Here is a 15,242-nt window from a genome sequence, read left to right on the forward strand (position 1 = left end):
GAGACCCTGCTGGTGTCATCATGGACATGGATCATGGTAAACAATCTCACAAATAACTGCTGCCTACTGGTTAGCAAATTAGCACCTGTGTGGATCACGATAGGGGACACATGGCGATTTTGTTAGTGATTCATCTGTCACATCCTGCTGTTTGTTGCCCCAGATTACTTAATAGATGGTGTTCCCTTGGTATGAAAAGCGAGTGACTATTGGGGCCCAGAATGCTGGATAACAAGGAAGGGTTTAGGAGCCCCCAACAAGCACAACACAACCCAGCAGCAGGCACCGAACTCAAGTGGTAGTTTGGTGCCTGTTGCCAGGTCATGTCGTGCTCGTTGTGGGGGGCTCCTGAACTCTTCCTTGTTGTCCAGCATGCTGGAGCTTATGGGCAGGATGCATCGCCCAACCCCCAATCCTCCACCTTCCCACCAAATATTAGATGTTAAACGACTCTCCGCCTGATTTGGACGTTAAGCATCTAATAGTTTGATGGGAAGGTAGAGGATCGGGCACACTCCGCAAATCTTCATGCTGCCAGCCCACCACTGCCTGCTCCCAGAAACCACCATGCATGTCACCCATGGTCACTGGCTTCACCCGTGCAGGCACAGCAAGTAGAGATCAGGTGCCTACCCTTTACTGAGTAGGCTGAAGCCTAGGGGCTGGAGCCTCCTTACCCTCCAGCCCCTAGACTTCAGCCTACTCAGCCTAATGGTTAATCTACCACTGCCTATAGGCCTAGTATGTTAACTGTCTCTTCTTGCGCTAACCTGCCATTCCAGAATCAATCTGGAGAATCTTCACTTCCTTTATTGTAAAACAGACCAGGTCAACACACACAATTCCAGGTGAGTTATTATCAGGGCTTTATATAATCTTATATTTAAAGCCTCTTATAAATCACCAGAGTGGAAGACATCATCCCACCTAGGAGAAGCCTGAGAGAGGACACTACAGGGTGGTAGAACACAGCATTGGACCAGTGAGTGACTGCTGGAGACTGATTCGTTGGAAGCAAGTATCAGAACTGGGATCCACAAGGATGTCAATAGCAAGCAGGGCTCCCAAAGGGCCTTGGGCAGTTTCCTGACGGTTTCCTGATCATATTGCGGATTGGGACCAAGGAGAGAGGCATAGACGTATGGAACTTGGGGTTCAATGCTGGAATGAATAAGAAGCCATGCAGCTATGGAGGTTACAGGGGAGCAGGAGGTGGTGGGAGGTGAAATTGTTCCAATATTCACAATATTTTCCCAGATAGAAGTTCCAAATTCTGCCATATGTGTGGGAAACATGTTATTGGTTTCCATAATTGTCCATTTCCAGTGAACTTGCCAAATGCTATTAGGCCACACTTTAAGGTGAGAGGGTGTGTATGTGTGTGAGTGTGTCTATGGATGTGTGTATACGAGTATGTCTGTTTTGTATGTCTGTATGCATGTGTGTGTGTGTTTGTTTTTTGTGTGTTGATGTGCGGACGGGTGTGTGTGCATGCACGCTTATGCTTGTGTATTTGTGAGTGTCTGATTTTGTGTATGTCTTTGTTGTGTGTGAATGTTGGTTCTGTGTGTGTGCATGTTTTGTGTATGTTTGTTTTGGGTGGGTGGGCATGCCACATTGACCACCGCCAGTGGGCTGATATCGCCTCAAACCGTGCATCTTGGTGCCTCACAGTTTGGCGGGCAGCAACCTCCTTTGAAGAAGACCGCAGAGCCCACCTCACTGACAAAAGGCAAAGGAGGAAAAACCCAACACCCAATCCCAACCAACCAATTTTCCCCTGCAACCGCTGCAACCGTGTCTGCCTGTCCTGCATCGGACTTGTCAGCCACAAACGAGCCTGCAGCTGACGTGGACATTTACCCCCTCCATAAATCTTCGTCCGCGAAGCCAAGCCAAAGAAGGGTGAGAGTGGGAATTTTTAAGGGGGTGCGTGAATGTATATTGTGTGTGTCTGTGTGTTGTGTGTGTGCATGTTTTGTGTATGTTTATTGTGTTTATGTTTGTTTTGTGTGTGTGAGTATGTCTATGGATGTGTGTATACAAGTATGTCTGTTTTGTATGTCTGTATGCTTGTGTGTGTGTGTTTGTTATTTGTGTGTTGATGTGTGGACGGGTGTGTGTGCATGCACGCTTATGCTTGTGTATTTGTGAGTGTCTGATTTTGTGTATGTCTTTGTTGTGTGTGAATGTTGGTTCTGTGTGTGTGCATGTTTTGTGTATGTTTGTTTTGGGTGGGTGGGCATGTCTGTGTGTGTGTGTGTGTGTGTGTGTGTGTGTGTGGGGATGAGTATGTGTGTTTTGTATGTCTGCAGATGTGTGTTTGTTTTGGGTGGGTGGATGTGTGCAGATAGTATAATGTTGATGTTTAAAATACATAATTGAATTATGTCGAGTAATCATAGAATTGTGTGAGAATGGAAGTATATGGATAATGTGCAGGTAGGTGGGATTAATTTAATTTGATATCATATTGGTACAGACATTGTGAGCCAGTTACTCTTCATTCTCATGAAGAGACTTCTGCCTGAATCATTAACTCAGTTTCTCTTTCCACAGATTTTTTTTAACTTGTGTTTTTACCTCAAATTTCTTCAAGAGGTTTGAATTTCAAGTAATGTTTCTGGCATAGATGTGCCCAAACATTGAAACTTTAACAGAGGAATAGAGTATGAAAAAAAAGGCCTTTCTGGCCTAATCCACAATTTATATTCTATATTAATCTGATTGTTTGTATTCGCTACATCCATCAGATTCTACATCTCAAGGAAGGGTGGTGGGGGGGGAGAATGTGCGAGGGTGAGGAGACCCACACACAAAGGCAGAAGGTGCAAACTGGACGCAGACATCGCCCAAGGTCAGGGCGGCATCCACATCTCTGGTGCTGAGGTAGCAGCTCCACCAGTTGTGCCATCGGATTCGCGGAGAGTACTCTTTGCCTTTCACAAATGCTGTAGTCTTGAGTGGGAATGGAGCACACTTTTCCCTGTTGGGCCACTCTTCTTGGGAAGGGGGGGGGGGCAGGGCTGGATTAAGGCCAACTGATGTCCTCAGCACAGCCCAACCATGGTTCCCCCTAGACCCTTCCATTGTCTGACTGACAAGACTCAATAAATGCTGAATGTTAAATAATAAAAATGCAGTTATCTTCCAGGCTGGACCCAACTATAGTCTAAATATTATAAATATAAACCTGTATATATAAATTATAAATATAACCTGCATATTATAAATATTTTTAATTTATTGAGGGAGGGGTGCTTTTTGTGGAGCCCAAGTTCAACTGCACCATGGTAAATCAAGCACTGGGTGGGAGGGTTGGGGAAACTCCCCTTCCCTCGGAGCCCTAAGCACGTGGTGATTTTGCTTACTGGTTCAGCCAGGCCTGGGGGGGGGGGGGGGCGGGCTGTGGGTGAGGATGTACCTTTCAGCCCGCAGAGACCCCTTACCATGTACAAAACCCGGGCCAGTCCAGAGTGGCAGGACCGACTTCTGGCAACCCTCCATTTAAGAAATAACCCCCCCCCCCCTCCTCCTCCTCCTCCTGGCACCACCGGACATGCAAAGGTGGGTCGAACTGGGTTGGCTTCGGATGCTGATTTTCCTCGCCTGACTCTAGGAATCTCCGCCACGCCGACCGACTCTGTCCCACTGAGTCGTTATATCCCGCTCTATCCCCACCCACCCCCTAGCCCCACGGTCCTTTCTGACCCTCCCTTCGGTCCCCGGTGGTGGCGGCCCCGAGTTTGACCTGGGATACATCACGCGTCTGTCCGTGTCCGAACACGTAAAGGTCGCAGCGCGGATCCACGTTCTTCCCCCGGCTTCTAAGCGACGGAGAAGCGAGGTGGGATTTATTGAAGTGGTGCCCGGTGTTGAGCTACGCGGGAGGCGGGAGCACTTACCCGCTTTGCTTAAGGCACCTGGAACCGGCGAGGGAGCGACGCGCGTTGAAAGCGGCCACGGGGACCGAGCGCCTTTCGAAGCTCCAGCCGCCCGAACTGTCTGAAGGCTTGTGCATTTCCTTTTTTTCACACACTCACTCGGCTGGTGGTTTTATGTAAATTCAGTCTACAAGAAGCGGCGGCGGGTGGGGGTTTCTTGCACGCTGGAAAGCGGACACTTTCGACCAGAGCTGTTGCACGGAGGTGTCGAACCTCCAGGGGTTTCACACAGAGTCCGAGAACATCTTCCCCGGCCGTTAACAGTGGTGGGGGGGGGGGGGGAGAAGAGGGGGGGGAAGGGGAGGGGGGAAGGGGAGGGGGGAAGGGGAGGGGGGAGGGGGGGAAGGGGAGGGGGGAGGGGGGGGAAGGGGAGGGGGGAGGGGGGGGAAGGGGAGGGGGGAGGGGGGGAAGGGGGGAGGGGGGGAGGGGGGGGGGAAGAGGGAGGGCTGTGTCAACCAGAACGAGCTGTCAGAAAGGATTTCCCTCTGCGCTCTGGAAACGTGTTGCAAGAAGTTATGGGAACTGAACGCGAATCTTGGTCAACATTTCACGGCTCTGCCTTCTGCACGTTCTAGCCTGTGAAGTCTGCACAACAGGGTTCATCTGCTTGGCACTTCAGTCAATGGGGGGTGTTTTATATATATATATATATATATATATATATATATATATACACTGATCGCTAACTACTCACTGCCGACCTGTCTCCCTGGCTGGCTGCCTCATGCTTGGATCTTCTCGCCCTCTTTTCAACTCCGCCCCCCTTCCACTGGGCAAGTCTTGGTGCGTTCGACTGGCCGCTTCTCTCCGGCCCTCGGGTAGTTTCGCTCTGCGCCGCTCTAAGGACTCTCGGCCGGCGGATCATCGAGAAGGAGCCTCGCTCAGTCCACGTTCCGGTGCGTCCGTGACTTTCGAATGAAGGCATGAGTAATTCGAGGGATTTTCGCTTTCATTTGAACTTCGGGACAGTGTTGAAATCTGCGAGCTGAAACTTAGCAGAAGTGAAGTACGAAAAGTCTGCAGGCAAAGTGATGTATCTTTATATATCTTTGCTATATAAAGTGCACGGTTTGATCTGTTGAGCTTCTCCAGCGTAAAATGAGCATGAAGGGGAAGGAAAGGAGGGACGGTTTAGCTGCCGAGATCACAGAGAGCTCAGTGGGGTTGGAACTGTGAGATAGAGTTTGGAAATAAAGGGTCCATGTGGATGGAGATGCAGGGAGAGGGGACCGTATCGACAGAAGGTTGCATTCACCTTGTATTACAAGAGGTTTTGAGCACAAATTAGTTCAGAGGCATTGAACTAAAATTCGAGTGGCAAGCTCGCCACTCGGTACATAGAACAGAAAGTTTCTCCATGGATTGCCACCTTACCGTGGTGAAGTGTTACGAGTCCAGAGGACCCCAAAACCCAGCAGCGATAGATATTCACCAAGACAAATGGTTACTTAAACAAAAGTTGCTTTTAATTATCTTTAAACATGAAAATAGAATCACACTTTAACTTAAATAACCTAACAACCTCCTTCTAATTCTAAGCACACATGTATGTACGTTCAGAAAAGTTCTTTGGTTCACAGTCCAATCTCACTTCTCATTCCTCCAAGTTCACTGGTTGCAGGCAATTCTTACACTGTGCACAGAATTTAATATTTATGAAGTTCACCAGGCTTTGGTTCTTGATGGTTTTCAGAGAGAGATTTGTTGTTCCTTTTAATCAGCCACTCCAGTGTCTTGCTGACAAAACCTGCCCCTTCAGGGTTCTCCAAATGGTAACCTCTTCCTTTCAGGTCAACACAGTGTTCCTTTCTGTTTCTCTTAATTTCAAGTGAAACATTAGACAGCCAGTTCTCCCCTCTTGCATGAACCACAAAGGCTTTGTCTAGGGCGTATAACAACTGGGTTTTCCATAAGCTTGCCAGCTCGTCCTGTTCCAGTCTCAGCTACTTCTGCTGGCTGTAACACTGTTAAAGTGATCTCTCTCTCTCTCTCTCTCTCTCTCTCTCTCTCTCTCTGACTCTCTGAAAGAAAGGCTTCTTGACTCTCTGCTAAGCAAGTGCTATTCCAGACAGAAGCGACTCTGACATGCTCTTTCGTCTTTTGCCTTATGTAAACAACAATCCATTAATGAAGTCTCTTGAACATTCTTCAAAGCTCTTGAAAATGCTCTGGAGCCGATACTTCTACAATGGGGCAGAGCTCTACTATTTTAAATAAGATCTGTTATAAAGTGTTTGTATGTGACCTACTCTAACAAACCTTATACATACACTATGTCACAGAAGCTTGTGTGGTCTTGAGATACCAAGAGCGGTGCCATCTGGAGCTGGGCTTCTGGTAGTGTCAACCATGGAGGTAAGGTTGAGGGTGAGATCCCTGACAAAAAAACTTTCCAACCAGGACCTCAACGGTGGAACAGGCAGACGAAGTTACTCTGAACTCAATGGCTGTGAAGGCAGACAAAGGCTGCAACAAATCCATCAGCTCCAATCCTGGTGGTTTCCATGGCATTGGAATTAGTTGGTTGATTTGTGAAGTATTATGTGGTTCTTGGAGCTCAACATCGAGTGCACGTTAAACAAATCCATGCACAGGCATCTTCGCTTGATGGATCAACAGAATGAAGGGCCATCATCCTCGACCATGAGGGACAGCTACACAATGATGATGAGTACAGAAAGAAAAGCACAGAGCAGAAGTGCAGAGAAACAGAGAGAGATCAAAAGCAGTGGGAATTTACTGGTGAGGGGTTCATTCAGGGACAGATCACAGCTTTCTTTGAATCTAGTGATGTGTGAGCTCACTCACATGAATGTATTCTTGACAGGAAATGGGTGAAGAGAGAGTGACAGGTTGAGGTGAGTCTTTTAGCACTGGTTGTTTTTCTCAGTGTCGATAGAGTTGATGGAGAGGAGGGGGAATAAGCGATGGCCTGAGCAGTTCCATCCTACGTGTGATGCACCCTGACAGGATTACTTTCTGTAATCCACCTGTAGAAACTGTTGGCGGATACAGATAAACATGCTAAATTCCCTCCAGCTTCCCTCCAGCTTCTGAGAAGTGTAGGTGCTGGACCCGGTCAAATCGCAACTCAAACCTCACAGGATTGATTTCCACGCTTCTGTACAAGTCTTTGGTCTGGCTGACTGAGGGAGACATTGTTGCCCTGACACTAAGCCCTCCATTTCTCTTCTATATTGTCCAAGGACAACCTGATGAAACTGTACCTGGAATACTGTGTAGAGCTCTGATCTCTTCCTACCTCCTCCAAAGGAGGAAGGAGGATGTGATTGTTATGCAGAAAGTTCACCAGATTGATTGCTGGATTTCGGGATGGTTTGTGGGTGGGCACTCGGATTTATCCTGCGGAGATTAACCAGTTGGGGTCCATATGAGATCCAAATTATGAGATTATTTCAGTTATTTGGAGCCCAAAGTGACTCAAAAACAAGCAGCATCAGAAATTCACCAAGACGATGAGTACTTAAACAAAACTAGTATAGAATAATAAGAACTTACCCAACTTCTAATTCTAAGTGCATGTGTTTCTTCTTTTCTTTGGCTTGGCTTCGCGGACGAAGATTTATGGAGGGGTAATGTCCATGACAGCTGCAGGCTCATTTGTGGCTGACAAGTCCGATGCGGAACAGGCAGACACGGTTGCAGCGATTGCAAGGGAAAATTGGTTGGTTGGGGTTGGGTGTTGGGTTTTTCCTCTTTTGTCGATGAGGTGGGCTCTGCGGTCTTCTTCAAAGGAGGTTGCTGCCCGCCGAACTGTGAGGTGCCAAGATGCACGGTTTGAGGCGATATCAGCCCACTGGCGGTGGTCAATGTGGCAGGCACCAAGAGATTTCTTTAGGCAGTCCTTGTACCTCTTCTTTGGTGCACCTCTGTCACGGTGGCCAGTGGAGAGCTCGCCATATAACACAATCTGGGGAAGGCGATGGTCCTCCATTCTGGAGACGTGACCTACCCAGCGCAGTTGGATCTTCAGCAGCGTGGATTCTATGCTGTCGGCCTCTGCCATCTCAAGTACTTCGATGTTAGGGATGAAGTCGCTCCAATGAATGTTGAGGATGGAGCGGAGACAACGCTGGTGGAAGCGTTCTAGGAGCCGTGGGTGATGCCGGTAGAGGACCCATGATTCGGAGCCAAACAAGAGTGTGGGTATGACAATAGCTCTGTATACGCTAATCTTTGTGAGGTTTTTCAGTTGGTTGTTTTTCCAGACTCTTTTTGTGTAATCTTCCAAAGGCGCTATTTGCCTTGGCGAGTCTGTTGTCTATCTCGTTGTCAGTCCTTGCATCCGATGAAATGGTGCAGCCGAGATAGGTAAACTGGTTGACCGTTTTGAGATTTGTGTGCCCGATGGAGATGTGGAGGGGCTGGTAGTCATGGTGGGGAGCTGGCTGATGGAGGACCTCAGTTTTCTTCAGGCTGACTTCCAGGCCAAACATTTTGGCAGTTTCCGCAAAACAGGACGTCAAGCGCTGAAGAGCTGGCTCTGAATGGGCAACTAAAGCGGCATCGTCTGCAAAGAGTAGTTCACGGACAAGTTTCTCTTGTGTCTTGGTTTGAGCTTGCAGGCGCCTCAGATTGAAGAGACTGCCATCCGTGCGCTACCGGATGTAAACAGCATCTACATTGTTGAGGTCTTTCATGGCTTGTTTCAGCATCATGCTGAAGAAGATTGAAAAGTAGTTTGGTCCGATAACGCAGCCTTGCTTCACGCCATTGTTAATGGAGAAGGGTTCAGAGAGCTCATTGCTGTATCTGACCCGACCTTGTTGGTTTTCGTGCAGTTGGATAACCATGTTGAGGAACATGGTTATCCAACTGTAAGTGCATGTGTATGTAGTATTTATGTGTTCAAGAATTTCTTTTTCCAATCATTCACTTCTCTAAGTTCACTGGTATGAGACAAACTTCCATACGGTGCACAGAATCAAACATTTATTATATTCACCAGGTTCTGGTGCTTTAACTTAAGTTGTTACCACTTAGGAAAGTCTTTGTTGATTTCAGAGAGATTTTCGTTGGATACACAAACTGATCTCCTTCAATCAGCAACTGATGTGTCTTACCAAAGAAACCTGCCCCCATTTGGGATTTTTTTTTTAAATAATCTCTTCTTCCAGATTATCACAAGGACTTCATTTTCCCCTATTTCCAGGGGAAATAGAATAACCAGCCTCAATTTCTGCAATTCACTACAGAAATTTAGAACTCAAAACCCATCTTGAAATGGGGGTCGTGCAGCAGATCTGCCAACTTGCAGCCTTCACCACAAACTGCTGCAGAATACTCCTCTCTCTCTCTACCCCCCAAACAATGGATGTTTTCCCTCTGTTTGCAAAACCACATGACCCCTCTTCGGACAACAAACATCAACCAGTTGAGCAGCAAAACAATTCTCATTTCCTGAGCTTGGATACTGTTCAAGCACACTGGTCCATTAGCACCTTCTTGTGAAACTCTCACAACCACTTTCCATTGTTTCTGCAAAGCCAACTGCAGACATAAAGTTTACTCTTGGATAGAACTTGCATGGCAAATGATATGTTTGTTTGTGAAATGTGACCTAATAACTAAACCTCACAATCTTACCCTGTTAAGATATATTTTATCATTATTTTATTAACTAATTCTGTAACTCTCCCCTGCAAAGGAATTTTAGCTCTTGAGTTAAAATGATTTATAACTTAAAGTTAGAAATTAGTTTAATCACTACAGTGATAAACATGTGACCACACATGTGACCACAATGTTCCTCAATCATGGAAGTTTTTCTTTTGCATGATCATTTTAACATCTAGACAAGCAATCTGCTATCACATTATCTTTGATATGATTAATTTGAAGATTACAGTCTTGGAAAATCAAACTCTATTTTAATAACCTTCTATTTTTATTCTTTATTTTATTCAGAAAAACCAGAGCAACCAGAGGAAATCCATACAGACAGAGGGAGAAGGTACAAACTCCTTACAGACAGTGCCAGATTCGGACCTGAGTAGCTAACGCTGTAATACCATTGTACTGACTGGTTTGCTAACCATGCTGGCCCTTATCAAACCCAATATTTAATTGGACAGAGAGCAGCAAAGTCCTAGTACATTTTGTGGGCCTGAGCTACAGGGAGAGATTGAGCAGGCTAAAGCTTCATTCCTTAGAGGGCAGGAGGATGAGGGGTGCTCTCATGGAGGTGTACAAAATCGTGAGAGGAATAGATTCACCAGAGTAAGGGAGTCAGTAACCAGAGGTGAGGGAAAGAGATTAAACAGGAAGCTGCGGGGCAACTTTTTAGCACAGAGGGTGGTGGGTGTATGGAACAGGTCTGCTGGAGGAGGTGGTAGAGGCTGGTACAATTGCAATGTTTATGAAGGGTGAAAGGAAACTGGACACATGGATAGGATGGGATTAGAGGAATATAGGGCAAATGCAGGCAGGTGGGATGTGTGGGTGAGACATTTTGGTCACCATGGACAAGGTGGGCTGAAGGGCCTGATTCCATACTATGTGACTCTATGACTCTAAGGTAGACAGCAAGAAGCCTTGAAAAACAACAAGGCAGAATTCTTTAAAAGGTTTTTTGGTTCTCTGATTTTCCTCCCATGTTCCAAAGACATGCAGGGTTCTTTTCTTTGGCTTGGCTTCGCGGACGAAGATTTATGGAGGGGTATGTCCACGTCTGCTGCAGGCTTGTTGGTGACTGACAAGTCCGATACGGTTGCAGCGGTTGCAAGGGAAAATTGGTTAGTTGGGATTGGGTGTTGGGTTTTGCCTCCTTTGTCTTTTGTCAGTGAGGTGGGCTCTGCGGTCTTCTTCAAAGGAGGTTGCTGCCCACCGAACTGTGAGGCGCCAAGATGCATGGTTGGAGGCGATATCAGCCCACTGGCAGTGGTCAATATGGCAGGCACCAAGAGATTTCTTTAAGCAGTCCTTGTACCTCTTCTTTGGTGCACCTCTGTCTCGGTGACCAGTGGAGAGCTCGCCATAGATCTTGGAATGATCTTGGAAAATCTTGGAAAGGAGATGGTCCTCCATTCTGGAGACGTGACCCATGGGTCTTCAATAGCATGGATTCAATTCTTGCGGACTCTGCCAGCTCGAGTACTTCGATGTTGGTGATGAAGTCATTCCAATGAATGTTGAGGATGGAGCGGAGACAGCGCTGATGGAAGCGTTCTAGGAGCCGTAGCTGATGCCATGATTCGGAGCCGAACAGGAGCGTGGGTATGACAACGGCTCTGTACTTGCGGATCTTTGTGTGTTTCTTCAGGTGGATGTTTTTCCAGACTCTTTTTGTGTAGTCTTCCAAAGGCACTATTTGCTTTGGAGAGTCTGTTGTCTATCTCTTTGTCGATCCTTGCATCAGATGAAATGGTGCAGCTGAGGTAAGTAAACTGGTTGACCATTTTGAGTTCAGTGTGCCCGATTGAGATGTGGGGGGACTGGTGGTCATGGTGGGGAGCTGGCTGATGGAGGACCTCAGTTTTCTTCAGGCTGACTTCCAGGCCAAACATTTTGGCAGTTTCCGCAAAACAGGACGTCATGCGCTGGAGAGCTGACTCTGAATGGGCAACTAAAGCGGCATCGTCTGCAAAGAGTAGTTCATGGACAAGTTGCTCTTGTGTCTTGGTGTGAGCTTGCCTCAGATTGAAGAGACTGCCATCCATGCGGTACCGGATACAAACACCGTCTTCATTGTTGAGGTCTTTCATGGCTTGTTTCAGCATCATGCTGAAGAAGATACTAAAGAGGGTTGGTGAGAGGATGCAGCCTTGCTTCATGCCGTTGTCAATGGAGAAGGGTTCGGAGAGCTCATTGCTGTGTCTGATCCGACCTTGTTGGTTTTCGTGCAGTTGGATAACCATGTTGAGGAACTTGGGGGGGCATCCGAGGCGCTCTAGTATTTGCCAAAGTCCTTTCCTGCTCACGGTGTCAAAGGCTTTGGTGAGGTCAACAAAGGTGATGTAGAGTCCTTTGTTTTGTTCTCTGCACTTTTCTTGGAGCTGTCTGAGGGCAAAGACCATGTCAGTAGTTCCTCTGTTTGCGCAAAAGCCACACTGTGATTCTGGGAGGACATTTTCAGCGACACTAGGTATTAGTCTATTAAGGAGAATCCTAGTGAAGATTTTGCCTGCGTGATTCCCCTGTAGTTTGAGTAGTCTGATTTCTCGCCTTTGTTTTTGTACAGGGTGATGATGATGGCATCACGAAGGTCCTGAGGCAGCTTTCCTTGCTCCCAGCAGAGCATGAAAAACTCATGCAGTTTGGTGTGCAGAGCTTTGCTGCCAGCCTTCCAGACCTCTGGGGGGGATTCCATCCATACCTGCTGCTTTGCCACTTTTCAGTTGATCAATTGCCTTATATGTCTCTTCCCGGTTAAGGATCTCATCCAGCTCTAGCCTCAAGAGTTGTTGAGAGAGCTGGAGCAGGGCGGATTCTTGGACTGAGCGGTTGGCACTGAAAAGGGATTGGAAGTGTTCTGACCATCGATTGAGGATGGATTGAGGATGGGTTAGTAGGTTAATTGATCACATGGGGTGTATTTGGGTGGCAACTCTATAAATGACACCAGCAGATGCCAATGACCGCCCTCCCTCACCAGTGTTGAACAAGGGAGAGACAATGACTGAGACATTCGGTGACCCAACCCAAACCTAATCCTAACTTGAACCCCAAACCTAACCCTAAACCTAAACCTAACCCTTACCTAAAGCCCAAACCTAACCTGAGCCCCAATCCTAAACACAGCCCCAACCCTTAACCTCAATCCCAACCCGTGAAATGGGAAGCATCACCCACTAGAAACCTACAATACAGACTTTGCACCGGACCCACATTTCTTCTCCCATGACTCCAACTCTAGGAGGGGGTACACAACCCCAAACACAGAGGAGCTTACTAGGGAACCAAAATCGCATCACAGAGAGTAGAAACTTGCTCCAGGATGCATCAAGGCACACAACAACCATGGGAAAAGAAGTAAGGCAGTAGTCTCACTAAGAGCCAGGAACTGGTCCAGGGTAATGAAAGCGCAGGCCAACAAAAGAGGCAGTTTACAGTGGCATGAAACTTCTGAGAAAGGAGTACAAGTGAACACAAAAGGTATGATTATCCCACTGGCCACATATGGACAATGGAGTTTTTAAAAAATAAATAATCAGAAATTAGGCATAAAATATTTGAAGCTTCATTTGGTTTGCCCTAGTTTAGAAGATGTTTGGAAAATTAACTTTCAAGCTTTATCAGTCATTTTTCAGTCAAATTAGACCCTACCCCTTAATTGGTCTAGTTGGCTTTTCTCAAGAAGAGGAAATATCACTGCCTCCATCTCAAGAGCGGATTTTAGTGTTTACCTCATTGATTGCTCAACAGGCAATTCCGATGAAATGAACAGACAGTACTCCACCAACCCATAATGGCTATAGGAGGTCACATCCTTCCTCATTTTAGAAAAAAAATTTGAAACAGTGTGAAAGATCTAAAAATGAATTTCTATAAGATGTGGGGCCCATTCATGGAGTATCACCATAATTTAATGAATAGGGGGACTGGATACTCTTGAGCAGCACTGCCTGCTTTCCAAATGTTGTCTTTTGCTTCCAATCTATATTAGATCTGCAAGTTAATCTTGTTTAGAGGGAAGGGTTCAATTTATAGGGAGGTGGGTGGGTCTTTTTCTTTTGAGGTATTTTGCTAAAATGGGTTTGACTGAGAAGGGGACGCACAACTAATGCTATGTTTGGTCCAGGTTTTATTTGAAAAATACAAATTATCTGTCTTTTCTGATATTTCACCCCATGCATGTGATAAATATGTAAGTATGTTTTTTTTATTAAACTCAAAAAAGATATTTTTAAAAAAAAGAGAAATTAGGGGAAAAAGTAGGCAAAAACTGAATTTTGAAATTATGAAATCAAAAGATAGACAAGTTAGAATCTTTCTCCCAGTGTAGAATTGTTTTTAACATGAAGGGGCAAAGTTACACCGAGAGTGCTCGTGCGTAGAATGGGTTGCTGGGTAATGGTGGAGTCAGATATGAAAGTAGCATTTAAAAGCCTTCTAGATGGACACATGTATGTGGAGGGAATGGAGGATGCAGTTTGATGTGCAGGCCAAAAGATTTAATTCAATCTGGCATCACGTCCAGTGCAAACATCATGATCTTTTCCTGTTCTGTACTGTTCTATCCTCCTCAAGTAGCCATTAAGATAGAATAGTGAACTATTTCATAAATAACAGCAGAAATAGGAAGTAAGAAAATGGCAGGATGAAGATGAGTAAATTAATCTTTTTGGCTAGTCCCTCAGGACTGAGTTTGACTTGCCTTGATCTGGCTTTTGTGTTCTGAGGCAAGAGGTGAGTTGTGTGTGGCAACTGTGGACTCATCCGTGGGTAGGGCAAGAGGTGGAGAATTTGTGTGATCCCTCCACCACTTGTGAGGTTTCTGTGTGTTTCAGACGCATGGCCTGTGGTCCTGAATGTTCCTTCTCCACTATAAAGGAATGCAAGTGGTCATGCTCCAGAGGTGTGAAGGAGATGGTAAGTTTCTTCAAGGAACATTGGAGCACATCTGAGATTTTTCTTTTGGTCCATCTGGCTGGAAAACTCTTCTCACACCAGAGATCTGTTTGCAGCAGGGTGAAAGTTACGAGCACAGAGGGCTAAGAAGGGTGGCTCTCTGACAGGAGAAGGAAGGGAAAGGAGTGAGGCGCTGGAAGCAGAGAATGACAGAGGGATGAGACAAATAAAGAGACTGTGGGAGGGAGCTAACAGAAATTGGAGAAGCTAATATTGATTATGTCCTGTGGAGATTGCCCAGACAAGATATAAAATGTTTTTTCCTCCTGTAGACAAAGAAATGGGGAAGTTGCAAAACACAGGGCAAGAGAGGCTGCATTTCCTCCACTTCCAGAGAGAAAGAACAGCAAAGCTGACCAGGTGGATGACTGATGCAGACTGAGAATTCAAATAACATGAAGTTGTACAGTTTGAAACTGAGTCCAGAAGCTGGAAGGTGTCCAGATGAAAAATAAGGTCCTGTTCCTCAAATAAACATTGGGGCTGACTGTACAGTGCAGGAGGTCAAAGTGGGGTGGGAAATTAACAATGTGGGCAACAGGGTCATTTTATTGATCAAGTATGGTGCAACAGGGATATTCAAAAGCTTCTTAGATAGGCACACAGATGTAAGAAAAAGAGATGGTGGGTGTGAGGTTTGAAAAGGTTAAATTGTTGTGAAGTAAGTTAACATAGGTCACAGAACATCATGGGCTAAAGGGCTTGTGC

General features: G+C 46.2%; 1 protein-coding gene across 2 annotated transcripts in view; it reads right to left on the reverse strand.

Moving 5' to 3' along the window:
- The window catches only part of LOC138740714 (probable G-protein coupled receptor 174), a 149,703-nt gene that overhangs the window by 19,794 nt on the left and 114,667 nt on the right, over positions 1-15,242 (reverse strand). Inside the window, exon 1 of one of the 2 annotated variants that reach the window (XM_069893767.1) lies at positions 3,906-4,206. The exons of the other annotated variant lie outside the window; for it this stretch is intronic. The gene's annotated coding sequence lies outside the window, so the exon portion shown is untranslated. Of the gene's footprint in view, positions 1-3,905; positions 4,207-15,242 lie in introns of those variants that run through there. 2 annotated transcript variants of the gene reach the window in all.

This window comes from Narcine bancroftii, chromosome 8 (assembly GCF_036971445.1).
Source record: "Narcine bancroftii isolate sNarBan1 chromosome 8, sNarBan1.hap1, whole genome shotgun sequence".
NCBI classification, from domain to species: Eukaryota; Metazoa; Chordata; class Chondrichthyes; order Torpediniformes; family Narcinidae; genus Narcine; species Narcine bancroftii.